The sequence below is a fragment of the Montipora foliosa genome, chromosome 1 (assembly GCF_036669935.1).
Source record: "Montipora foliosa isolate CH-2021 chromosome 1, ASM3666993v2, whole genome shotgun sequence".
NCBI classification, from domain to species: domain Eukaryota; kingdom Metazoa; phylum Cnidaria; class Anthozoa; order Scleractinia; family Acroporidae; genus Montipora; species Montipora foliosa.
In genome coordinates, this window is record NC_090869.1 from 71,231,891 (window position 1) to 71,244,042 (window position 12,152).

Below are 12,152 nucleotides of genomic sequence, written 5' to 3' on the forward strand. Positions count from 1 at the left end.
CAGGTTTGATCCTCAGCCACCACGGCATGAATAACCTTCAGGAGACGCCCAGCGATGACGCGGGCAGCGAGCTTGTAGTCCACACTAAGGAGGGAAATTGGCCGCCAGTTACGAGGGTTCAGCCGGTCACCCGTCTTAAAGATGAGAGAAATGATGCCTCGACGCTGAGAGAGGCTGAGAGTGCCAGCCTCATAACATGAGTTCAGGACGAGCACGAGGTCCTGTCCGAGCACCGGCCAGAATTTGACATAAAACTCCATAGGGAGGCCATCCAAGCCCGGGGTCTTGCCTCGAGCCATCCCACATAAAGCAGTATAACACTCCTCCGACTGGAGAGGACCATCACACTGTTGAGCCTGGTCGGCGGACAAGGTGGAGGTGAGGGCGTCGAGCAGGGAAAGAGCCACGTCCCCGTCAGTAGGCTCGGCACTAAACAAGTTAGAATAAAAGGAAGCAAAAGCCTGGCATAGGTCCTTTGAACTCGAGACCACTGTGCCATCATCGCATCGAAGTGCTGAAATAAGTCGGTCGGCGGCACGCTTCTTTTCCAGACGGAAGAAAAAGGCCGAGGAGGTTTCACCTTCCTCAACCCATTGGCCCGAGCACGGACTTGGGCTCCCCGAGCTGCCTCGAGGTCTAGGGCAGCAAGGGCAGACAGGGTAGAATGGTACGGCTCAACACAGGAGGTGAAACCGGCATCAACACGGTTCTTAAGATGCCCAGCTAGTCGGCCAAGGAGGTCTCGACACTGCGATGTTTTCTTTCGAGCGCTCAGCGCAATATTTAATTGTGAGGCCTTTGATTTGGCTCTTGCCCTTATCCCACCACTTAGCTAGTGACGGGAAGGACAGCATGGACTGCCTCCAAACGGACCAAAAATTAGTGATATGCTGGATATAGTCCTCATCATTGAGGACAGAAATGTTGAGCTTCCAGAAACTGTCCCAGGAGCAGCAATGTCTGGGACACTACAAGAAAGCACCACACCACAGTGATCCGAAAACGGACAAGGAATAATATCGCAAGTCAAGACTGATGGTAACAGGAGTACGGGGCACCAATGAGATCAATACGGGAGGCCATAAGGCCGTCTGAGCGAGTCCAAGAGAAGGCAGAATCGGAAGGATGCAGGTGCCTCCAAATGTCCAGACAACAGCAGGAGTCAAAAAGACGTTTTAAGGTAGCAGTACTTTCGCGGGAAGTGTCAGAGACATTGGAGCCCCGACGATCGAGGGCGCGGTCGAACACAGTGTTAAAGTCCCCGGCAAGGAAGGTCGGATAGGTGGGATCAACCCAAGACGAGACGTCGTCCAGGAAGTCGTCACGGGCTGGGTTGCGATTGGGGGCGTAGAGACAGCAGATACGAAACGGGTGCCCAGAATGGGTAAAGTGGCAAAAAACAACACGCCCAGCGGTGTCACACCAAGAGCTCGTAAGGGTGACCGTGGGGCGGAATAAAATGATGCAACCACAAGAGTGTGCAGAGCCAACAGAAGCAACTGCATTAAAACCAGATGAACGAAACCAGACTGACATTCACTGTCTGAAGAGCAGTGGGCCCTCTTGTAGGCAGACAATGTCAGGGACCTGAGGAAAGGAACGTAACCAGTGCAGAACACCAGCGCGCTTGGACGAGTCCCTGAGACCATTGGTGTTTAAGGAGAGGATAGAGAGAGCCATAACTGAGAAGAAAGAGAGAGACAGCACAACTAGGAGCGACGGCTCCGAACCGGGGCAGGGGGAGCCAAGGAGGGAAGGCCAGAATGAACAGCCCTCCCAGACTCCCTGCCCTTTCCAGACTTCGAGCGGCCGGGGACCGCAGAACCAGGAAGAGGTTTCTTCGCTTTCTTCTTAGACTTGACCTGATCATCAGAGGAAGCCTCAACATCCGAAAGTCCACGCTTAGTGACTGGTGAATCAGTCAGCTCGACCTCGTTAACCATTACGGGAGACAGAGATAGAACCTGTGGGGTATTTACAGGGGTTACATTGATGCCCGTTAAAGGGTCATCGTCACTAAATATACTTTGACTGTATTCAGTCTCATTAACTAGTTCATTATCATTCGTATCCATTTCTTTTCCATTATTACTATTATCCATTTCCATTTCTTTTCCATTAACTACAGCATTATTTGTCATTTCTTTTCCAGTAACTACATTATTACTATTATCCATTTCCATTTCTTTTCCATTAACTATAGTAGTATTGTCCATTACACCAACTACGTTACTACTAGTGTTAACATTGTATTACTCTGTGGCGCAGCCAAACCATCAGACGCAGCGGCGGGGGAGGCAGCCACCTGCACGCGCGTCGAGGACCCACCATTACCGTTTTAGGGAGGGCCGCACCCTCCTTAACATTTACTGGTGGCAGGAGAGGCCATGGGTGGAGTACCAGGGGGGATAACTCATTGTCCCTGAGGTCGGTGTGGGAACCCCAACTTGAAATACCAGGTTGCGTGGGGGCAGGAGGACGAAGGGTTACCCCCTCGTCCCCAGAGTCCTCATGGTCAGAGCTTGCAGGAGAAGTGGGAAGGTCCTCAGGACCAGAACTGACATCCAGGAGGGGAGGCAGCGACTCCGGGGGAGTGGCACCAACAACAAGTGAAGCGGACGGATGGGCGGGGGTCGCAGGCGAAGATGGTGGGTTCCCCCAGGCATTGGGGGGGTTGGGCAATCCCTGGCCATGTGACCAGGCTCCCGACACCTGCGGCACTTCCCGCGCAAGTCACAGTTTTTGGTGAGGTGTTCCCCACGACAGATATCACATTCGGCCGGCTGACCCACATACCACACCTTACATTTATATCCAGCAATGTCCAGATTACGAGGGATCCGGCCAGAACGAACCATTTTGATGATACGGGCTCCAGTGCAGATTGCAGGGTCACCCGGGTAATGCTGGTGCCTTATCGTCTCCACCTTCCCGTACGAGGAAAAGTAGGGCCGGAGGCGATCATCACTCTCCTCAAAGGGATAGTGATACAACATAACATTTTGAGCTCGAGGCCCAGCATACATGACTTTGCACTTAGCACCAGCTAAAGTGACAAAATCATAACCTTCAACAATATTTTTACATTTTGGGTCAGCGAAAGTAATCTGAACCAGTTTTACGGGAACAAACTGAATACTGTCAATCACAAAGGGGGTGAACTTTCCCTTGATGGCTGTAACAAGTTCCGCCCTGGGAACAGAGGTTGGAACATCGGAAAGGTCGAGGACTACTGTCCTCTTAAAGGCCGCAAGAGGCATGATGAAAAGGGAAAAAGAGAAAAAACAGTCCCCCCGGAAAGCAAAGCTCCCAGGAAGGGAACAGAAAGACTGGCTACCCTGGGTTATGGCAGGACGCCAAGCATAAGTCCCCAGGAGGGTCACCAGTAAAACTCAGGAATCAAAAATCTTACCACAAATCCCAAAAACGCTTGTCCCCACACTCCAATTCCAATACGGAACTTACGCGTACCACAAGGAAAGGCACGAACCTGGCAGATAATAAAAACCCGCGTCAGGTAAGTATGCCTTTTCAACCTCTCCGGAACCGCAAAAACGCAACTTGTCTGCGCATACCATGTGGTAATGGGGGTCACGTGCTCCTCGTCCTGTCGTGTCGTGCTGTCCACTCGCTGCTATGCTACCTAGAAAAGAGAAGAGAAATGTGAAGGTTGGTTGCTTGGTCATTTGTTCTGCTTTCACTTGATTATTTCTTCCCCAGAGGGAAGTGGGCCACGCTCGGAGGTAGTGCTATACCGAGGCAACCCGTGGCCGGGACGAGGCAAGCCTCTTTTCCACGGCCCAGTTCCAAAAATCAGTTTAATATATGAGCTGCTCGATGAGCAGCGTATCAGATATTAAGCTGATAAGAACAGATACTACACTTGATCTTAGCCAAAAGGCCGAGAAGCGGATGCCCGTAAATGCTCACAGCGGACAAGGTGCTCCCAGTCTCATGGCCACGAGATATGGTGGTCCGATTACAATCCGTGCCAAGGAAGGAATGCCCAAAGCCAACCTGAAAGCGAGGCGCACACAACGATCGCCCTTGTACAGTGGGCAGCAGGACCAGCATTGCATGGCACTTGCGTTGACGGCAAGAGGACAAATGCACATTGTGCTTGCTCTGACCTCGTTTATTTTCCCTTATAACAAAGTTAATTTTCACGGCGAATTACTGTCTACGACCATACCACAGGGAAAACACCGGTTCTCGTCCGATCACCGAAGTTAAGCCCTGTCGGGCGGGGTTAGTACTTGGATGGGAGACCGCCTGGGAATACCCCGTGTTGTAGGCTTCCCTTTTTCCTTCTGTACACTTGATTATCTCAAAAAATCTCAGTTCCTTTAATGAAAGAACATTCCAAACCAGGTTTTTTGAACACAACATGCCAACGATATGTCAAAGATGAGACATACAACAAAAACAAAATAGTTCACACGAGAAAGTGGAACTTGTATTCCCAAGGGAGCGCGTGCGCGCGAGATCTTATCAATCCAACGTTTATGACATGAAACGTATCTTTTCGTGTGAGCAAAGAACAGGATACGACAAGTAAAAAATGCATGCACTGTTATGCATTAGATGGAAGTTAACCTAGCCCGGATGATATGCATACAACGAAGGCTACAACACTACAACATTGATCCTGCGAAAACGTGACTTACGTGACGTAGCGCACTTCAAAGTCTTACTGTTCCCTGCTCAACACGGACAGTACGTATTCAAAGGGCCGATAAGACACTATCCTGACCATGAAAGATTTACTTTTTATGATAACAATCCAATTAACTGATAACATAGAGAAACCACAAAGTGTTGGCCACAGAAATGTAACGCCAACTGATCTGGCGGGTCCTCAGTTACTCAATGCAAAACGGGCTCTCCAGAACGCAACATAACACAACGCAAAAGAAATCTATCGCGATGGAGCAGTACAAACACACATCCACTTACGTTTTCGAAACGATGCACGAGGATAAGAGCTCGACCCGCTGGCATTTTCTTGTCTCACTCGTCTATCGATGGAAATCGATGCGGCTGAAATAAACACGTCATCTCGCTCTCTCTACGGCCAAGAATGAAAGAAATAAAATCACAGTTTTGCAGTGCACCAAGTACGGAACATTCACCTACAATTTCAGCAGTGGAATTCACAAATACAACTCACCTTCCTTAGTCCTTACACCGCCACCGCATCTCCTTCCCTGCCCTGCCTGAAAACGTTACCAACAAACCTTCCATTAGCCAACTTTGCCACCGGGGTTTGGTGCGGGGACTAGCGCGAACGCAGGTCCCCACTACCAGAAATTATACGCTCGAGTTACCCACATTTGGGGTAATCGCAAGGGTCAACCCAATCGAAGTGCAATGAAAGAGCCTCACCTTGAGAGGACTGCCTCCCTGATCACAGTGCCTCCCGCGTCAGGTAAGTATGCCTTTTCAACCTCTCCGGAACCGCAAAACGCAACTTGTCTGCGCATACCATGTGGTAATGGGGGTCACGTGCTCCTCGTCATGTCGGGTCGTGCTGTCCACTCGCTGCTATGCTACCTAGAAAATAGAAGAGAATGTGAAGGTTGGTTGCTTGGTCATTTGGTCTGCTTTCACTTGATTATTTCTTCCCAGAGGGAAGTGGGCCACGCTCGGAGGTAGTGCTATACCGAGGCAACCCGTGGCCGGGACGAGGCAAGCCTCTTTTCCACGGCCCAGTTCCAAAACACAGTTTAATATATTAGCTGCTCGATGAGCAGCGCCGACAAGGTCGCCAGCCAGAAAGACTCATCCTACAAAGGTAGGTACGCCGTGAAACAAGCAACAGCCCGGGACGATAACAGGACTAAAACTGGGACAGAGAAAAACGACCATTGCAAACAGAGCCGATAATGCCAGACGCACCCCACTGACGATGAAAATAACGTAGACGACGGGGGGGACTTAAAACGCTTAAAAAGGAGAGGTAGATTGAACTTGACACGAGAGCGGACCTTTGCGATGACATCGAGGGCACCAGGCGGCACATTACGGAAACGAAAGTCATTCCGAGCGAGCCAGATAAAATACTTACAGACACCTAGGATGTACATGAAAACACGAGGAACTTGACGGATCTCAGCCGGGTCAAAACCAAACAGCACGTGACGGCAAACCAAAGAGGGGGACGAAGACGAAAAACCAAACAATAGAGACTGTAACCATGAAAGCACACTATGAGCAAGAGGGCAGGAGAAAAACAAGTGAGAAGGACATTCAGAGGCAAGACGGCAAAAGCAAGAAGGGTCGACCGAGTACCCAAAACCGACAAGGCGATCGGCAGTGTACAACACGCCATGGGCGACCTTCCAGTTGAGATCGATCACTGGGCGGTCAAGATTGAAGAAGAACAATTGGGACCAGGTCGAAGGCCAGTAGAGTGAGCCATACAAAGGGAAAAACTTGTCAACACAATGGGAATCGGACGATCCTCAGACAGCAAAAAAACAAATAAACAGAATTTGCAGAGATAGAGGAAACAGCAGCAACATGATGAGGAGACAAAGACGCAATGACAAGGGAGGAACGCCGACGGGAAAAGGAACCACCAGCCAAACGCCAAGCAGACAGAAGAGCAGAGTAAAAAGGGGGAAGGGACTTGGAGGAAAAGGCCTCAGGACGGGACAGAACATCAAGAGCAGGGACACCAAAACGAGAATCACACCAAAAGGAAAAGAAATGGACCCAACTACTCGGAGAAACAGTGAAACGCCGAACCCACTGGACAAGGAGCGCAGAAACTTTAAGACGAAGATCAATGACAGAAAAACCACCAGCAGATGTAGGCTGAACAACAACAGCACGAGAAACCAGATCGCGTTTGCCCTTCCAAAAAAACCCAAAAACCAATTTACAAAGCTCGGAAGAAACCCAAGGGGGGACATGAATTAGGGAGGCAATGTACCAAACCCTAGAAAGGGACAAGGCGTTGATGACGAGAGCTCTCCCGCCGTAGGACAGGGAGCGTTGCCTCCAAGAAGCCAGCACATTCTCCACGGCATCAATCCTAGGACGCCAGTTCACTTCCTCCAAATTCCCAGGCCCAATAAAGACGCCCAGCACTTTGATCTTGGCCGAGGTCCAGTCCAGGGTGACAGGGGGGTCAGTCCTGCCAGACCACGAACCGAGCCACAATCCCTTGGATTTGGACTGATTAAGCTTAGCACCAGAACCCCTTTCAAAAAGAGCATAAACTTCAAAAATAGCAGCAATGGCAATATCAGACGTGACGATGAGAGAGGTGTCATCGGCGTACTGCGAGATCGGAGACAGGGCCCGCGGGGCCCCGGGGACAGAAAGACCAATGATACGTGGATTGGCACGAATGTTAACAGCAAGCACTTCAGAAACTAGAACATATAATAATGGAGACAAAGGACAGCCCTGACGCACGCCACGAGACAAAGGAAAAAACCGAGACAGATAACCATTAACAACTACAGAGCTTTGGACAGCAGAATAGAACAGAACAACCCAACGGACAAAAGATGGGCCAAAACCCATCCTCGACAGAGTAGCACACATAAATGACCAATCCCACTCTATCAAAGGCCTTTTCCTGGTCTAAGGAGAGAACGGCAACCGGGATGTCAGATTCCGTGGCAAAGGCAACCACATCACGCAAAAGAGCAACATTCTCGCCAATAAAACCTGCCAGGAACACCGCAGGTCTGATCCTCACTAACAACCAGATGGATAACTTTGAGAAGGCGCCCAGCAATAACACGAGAAGCAAGCTTATAGTCGACGTTAAGAAGGGAGATGGGGCGCCAGTTACGAGCGTCCAACCGATCTCCCTTCTTAAAGATTAAGGATATGAGACCCCGCCGTTGAGACAAAGACATAGAACCAGACAGATAACACGAATTCAAGACCTCCACTAAATCAGACCCAAGAACGTCCCAGAATTTCAAGTAAAACTCCATGGGGAGGCCATCGACCCCGGGGCTTTACGACGAGCCATGCCAACAAGGGCACGATGACACTCCCCAAGAGTCAGAAAGCCCTCACAAAGATCAGCTTGGGCAGATGAAAGGACCAAGGACACATTACTGAGGAGAAAATCTTGAGCAGCGGAATCCGTAGGACAGGCAGTAAAAAGAGAGGAGTAGAAAGTGGCAAACGAAGAACACAGATCAGAAGGTGTTGAAACAATGGACCCATCAGGGTTCCGAAGCGCAGAAACCCACCGGTCAGCAGACCGTTTCTTCTCTAAACGAAAAAAGTACGCCGATGAGACCTCGCCCTCCTCAACCCATCGGACACGTGACCGTACTTGGGCACCTTGAGCAGCCCTGATGTCATAGGCGGAAAGCTGTTCAAGGGTGGATCGATAAACACCTAAAACAGACAGGCAACCAGCATCAAGCCGTGCCTTGAGGTGTGCCGCCAACCTAGCCAACAAATCACGTGACCAAGAATCTTTCTGCGACCGGCGCACACAGTAAGATACCGTAATGCCCTTGATCTTTGCTTTACCGGAATCCCACCACTTGGAAAGAGAGGAAAAACAGAGCTTACAGTCCTTCCAATCGGCCCAAAAGTCAGAAATAAGGCGACAGTACTCCTCCTCCTCCAGGACTGAGGTATTAAGCTTCCAAAGCCCCGGACCAGGAGGAATAACGTCAGGAACAGTGAGAGAGCAGGACACAGCACAATGGTCTGAAAACGGACACGGAAGAATTTCACAAACAGAGACAGACGCAACCCAGACATAAGGACACCCAATTAGATCTATACGGGAGGAGATAGAGCCATCCGCCTTAGTCCAGGTAAAGGCGGAGGAAGACGGATGGAGGTATCTCCAAATATCAATACAACAGACATCGTCAAAAAGACGACCAAAGGGCAACAACACTCTCACGCGAGGTATCACCGACCACGGAGCCCCACACACGGTCAGCAGCGCGATCAAAGACGGTATTAAAATCGCCGGCGAGGAGGGTGGGAACTGAAGGGTCTAATCGGGAAGAGACCTCGTCCAGGAAGGCATCACGATCAGGGTTGCGATTGGGAGCATAAATGCAAGCAACCCTGAACACAGCGCCACGCAAAGAAAACTCACATAACAAAAAACCGACCACAACTATCAGAGGAAGATTTAACAAGGGACAACACTGGACGAAACAAAACAATACAACCACAAGACTTATTAGAGCCGGGAGACGCCACAACGGAAAGACCAGATGACTGGAACCAGGACTGACACTCACTGAGGGAGATGCAGTGGGCCTCTTGGAGGCACACTACATCAGGAACAACAGGCAAGGAATGAAGCCACTGTACAAACCCAGCTCGCTTAGACTGGTCTCGCAGACCGTTGACATTAACTGAGACAACTGACAGAGCCATAATGGAGTACAGTAAAAGAATAACTATGTACGTGCTTTGCGTTGGGGGAGGGAAACCGACACATCAGGCAAACCTTCGTGCTTCGCAGACTTGACAGTATCAGCTGAAGCACGAGTCTTCGATTTAGTAGAAGAGGGCGCAGCTCCACTCTTCTTAGCCACCTTCGTAAGAGCCTTTCGGGAAGGAGTAACAGAAGAGCTATCAGAGGAGGTCTCAACGGAATCACAACCACGTTTACGAGGAGTGGATACCTCAACCATTTCCACCTCCAAAGGTTCAACAGATTGGGAGGATGGAGGAACACCCGAAGAAACAAGACCGTCGGTACCACCACTAGCAACAGTACCCTTACGACGCACACCTGTATTCTCAGCCACTTTACATGAAGTGCCACCACTTGGTGGTTTTTTAACATTTTCTAATTTTTTAACAGAATTCTCAGTACTTTTGGCAGCTCCTTTATCAGCTGCGTTAACTAGGTTGCCATTATCCAGTGGCTTAACAGTATTTCTTTTAACATTGTTTAAATTATCACCATTTTGTGAGCTCACACTAATATCATTACGTTTAATGGCATCTTCGCCAGTTTTTCCACACCATTATTAAATTGCCGCCACTAGGCTGTTCCTTAACACTACTGTCACTAGGATTAACACTACTAATGCTGCCGTACTTTGCGGCACCTTAACGTTACTTTCAGAGTCATCGTTTGATTCCAGCTCACTGCTGATATCAACGTCACTCAAGGGGCTAAACATGTGATCGCTCCCGAGACCAGATGCACGCACCAAATTGTCATCAGCAGAACATGGAGGCAACTCGCTAGCGCTGAGATCGGGAGCAGATCCCCAGGAGGGGAGAGGACCAGGGCCCGTGGCGCAGGCAACACTGCCTGAGCCAGGGGCGTCCTCACCAGCAGACACAACAGCACCCTCCATGGAGGGTGGAGCGGTCTCAGAGTCAGATGAACCAGTGGGAGGCAAAGCAGAAGGAGAGAAAAACAGGAGGGGGGAAGCCGGAGCCTCCACCTGAGCTTCTACAGGATCGGGGTTAGCCACAGCATCCACCCCACTACCACTGGTACCCCACGCGTTTTGGTGCATTGGTGCAGTCGCGCTGGACATGGCCAGGTTGGCGGCACCGCATGCAGACGCCCTTGTAGGGGCAGTCCTGGGCTTTGTGAGAGCCCGAACAAATATCGCAAGAAATCGGCATCCCTTTATACCATACTTTACATTGATGGTCCTTAACAAGAATAGTACGCGAGATGCCGCGAGCACGAGTCATACGAACGACACGGGAGCCATCCATGACACCATCAAGATGCAACCAGGACCTATGCTGGATCCCATGGACAGTCCCATACTGAGACATGACTTCTTTTAGAACAGAGTGTTCGACCTCAAATGGACAACGGAAAATGAGGACGTTTTCAGGTCTGGGACCCCCACCCCCCGTACAGGACAAGGGACGCCATCTACAGATAAAGAGTCATTACTTAGGACCGTAGTCTTAATGGACTCATCCTTAAAAGATACACGGACAGATTTGCCAGGCATAAATTGAATTGATACAACATCACCGACACTAAAGGTTGAACAAATTTTCTCAGCAATATAGTTGAGATCACGCTCTTCAGAAAAACCTGACACATCGAGAACACAACAGTGCGCCTAAAAAGGCGAGACATGGCTATTAAGAAAAAAAAAGTAAGAAAGGGGACCGGCTAGAGCCGGGAAAGGGGCAAAAGCCCCACTCACCACAAATCCAAAGGGCCAAAAACCAGCGAGCTCGTAGATGGCCAAGAACACAGGATGGGTGACCAAAATGGCTGCCTGTGAAGACGAACCAAAAATCCAAAAGGCGGACGCCAAAAGGAAACACCAACCACGCAGAAAGAACCGAAGAACCACGCAACCAAAATGGTAGGGCCTCCGGCCAAGCACAGCGTCAGGTAAGTATGCCTTTTCAACCTCTCCGGAACCGCAAAACGCAACTTGTCTGCGCATACCATGTGGTAATGGGGGTCACGTGCTCCTCGTCCTGTCGTGTCGTGCTGTCCACTCGCTGCTATGCTACCTAGAAAAGAGAAGAGAATGTGAAGGTTGGTTGCTTGGTCATTTGTTCTGCTTTCACTTGATTATTTCTTCCCAGAGGGAAGTGGGCCACGCTCGGAGGTAGTGCTATACCGAGGCAACCCGTGGCCGGGACGAGGCAAGCCTCTTTTCCACGGCCCAGTTCCAAAAATCAGTTTAATATATGAGCTGCTCGATGAGCAGCGTATCAGATATTAAGCTGATAAGAACAGATTTTTTTTTGTCAAAAGAGCGTTTATTCACAAATAAAAATGGAGCAATTACATATTCAGGAATACAAAAAAGTCTACAGAGTTACAAAGCCGGAGTAAGCAGCTAGCCGTAAGGGCCAGGGGCCCTAACGATAAAGTCCATGAACTGCGCAAGTTCCTTAAAGAGAGCCGGATTACAGGCACCGCAAACAGCGCGCGGACAAAGCAAAACGAGAATTAAATGTACGCCTAAATAGTAACGCTAGGAAGACCGTTCTCTACGGTGCAAAAGCCTGGGAGAGACCACAAAGAAGAAAAGCGACTGTCTGAAAGGCGAAAGTGATCGAGCTTAATTCGACTACGGAGATCGCCAGAAACAAAACGGATAATAGCCCGATGATCTTCTTTACCGTTATAAAAGGTGGCCTTATTGCGAAAAAGCCAAACACCGTAGAGAATGGTCTTGATAATGTGGCGCGCA

At 49.8% G+C, this 12,152-nt stretch overlaps 3 non-coding genes and 2 pseudogenes across 3 annotated transcripts; 1 reads left to right on the top strand and 4 right to left on the bottom strand.

Annotated features, from left to right (window-relative positions):
* Positions 1–3,721: 3,721 nt before the first annotated feature.
* Positions 3,722–3,913, bottom strand: LOC137982214 (U2 spliceosomal RNA). The gene has a single exon (XR_011118636.1). It is a non-coding gene; the product is annotated as a U2 spliceosomal RNA (small nuclear RNA).
* Positions 3,914–4,178: 265 nt separating this feature from the next.
* LOC137982487 (5S ribosomal RNA) lies at positions 4,179–4,297 on the top strand. Its single transcript, XR_011118729.1, has one exon. It is a non-coding gene; the product is annotated as a 5S ribosomal RNA (ribosomal RNA).
* A 975-nt stretch (positions 4,298–5,272) lies between these two features.
* LOC137982736 (U1 spliceosomal RNA) lies at positions 5,273–5,436 on the bottom strand. Its single transcript, XR_011118808.1, has one exon. It is a non-coding gene; the product is annotated as a U1 spliceosomal RNA (small nuclear RNA).
* A 193-nt stretch (positions 5,437–5,629) lies between these two features.
* On the bottom strand, positions 5,630–5,802 carry LOC137982334 (U2 spliceosomal RNA; annotated as a pseudogene).
* Positions 5,803–11,539: 5,737 nt separating this feature from the next.
* On the bottom strand, positions 11,540–11,716 carry LOC137982288 (U2 spliceosomal RNA; annotated as a pseudogene).
* Positions 11,717–12,152: the final 436 nt, after the last annotated feature.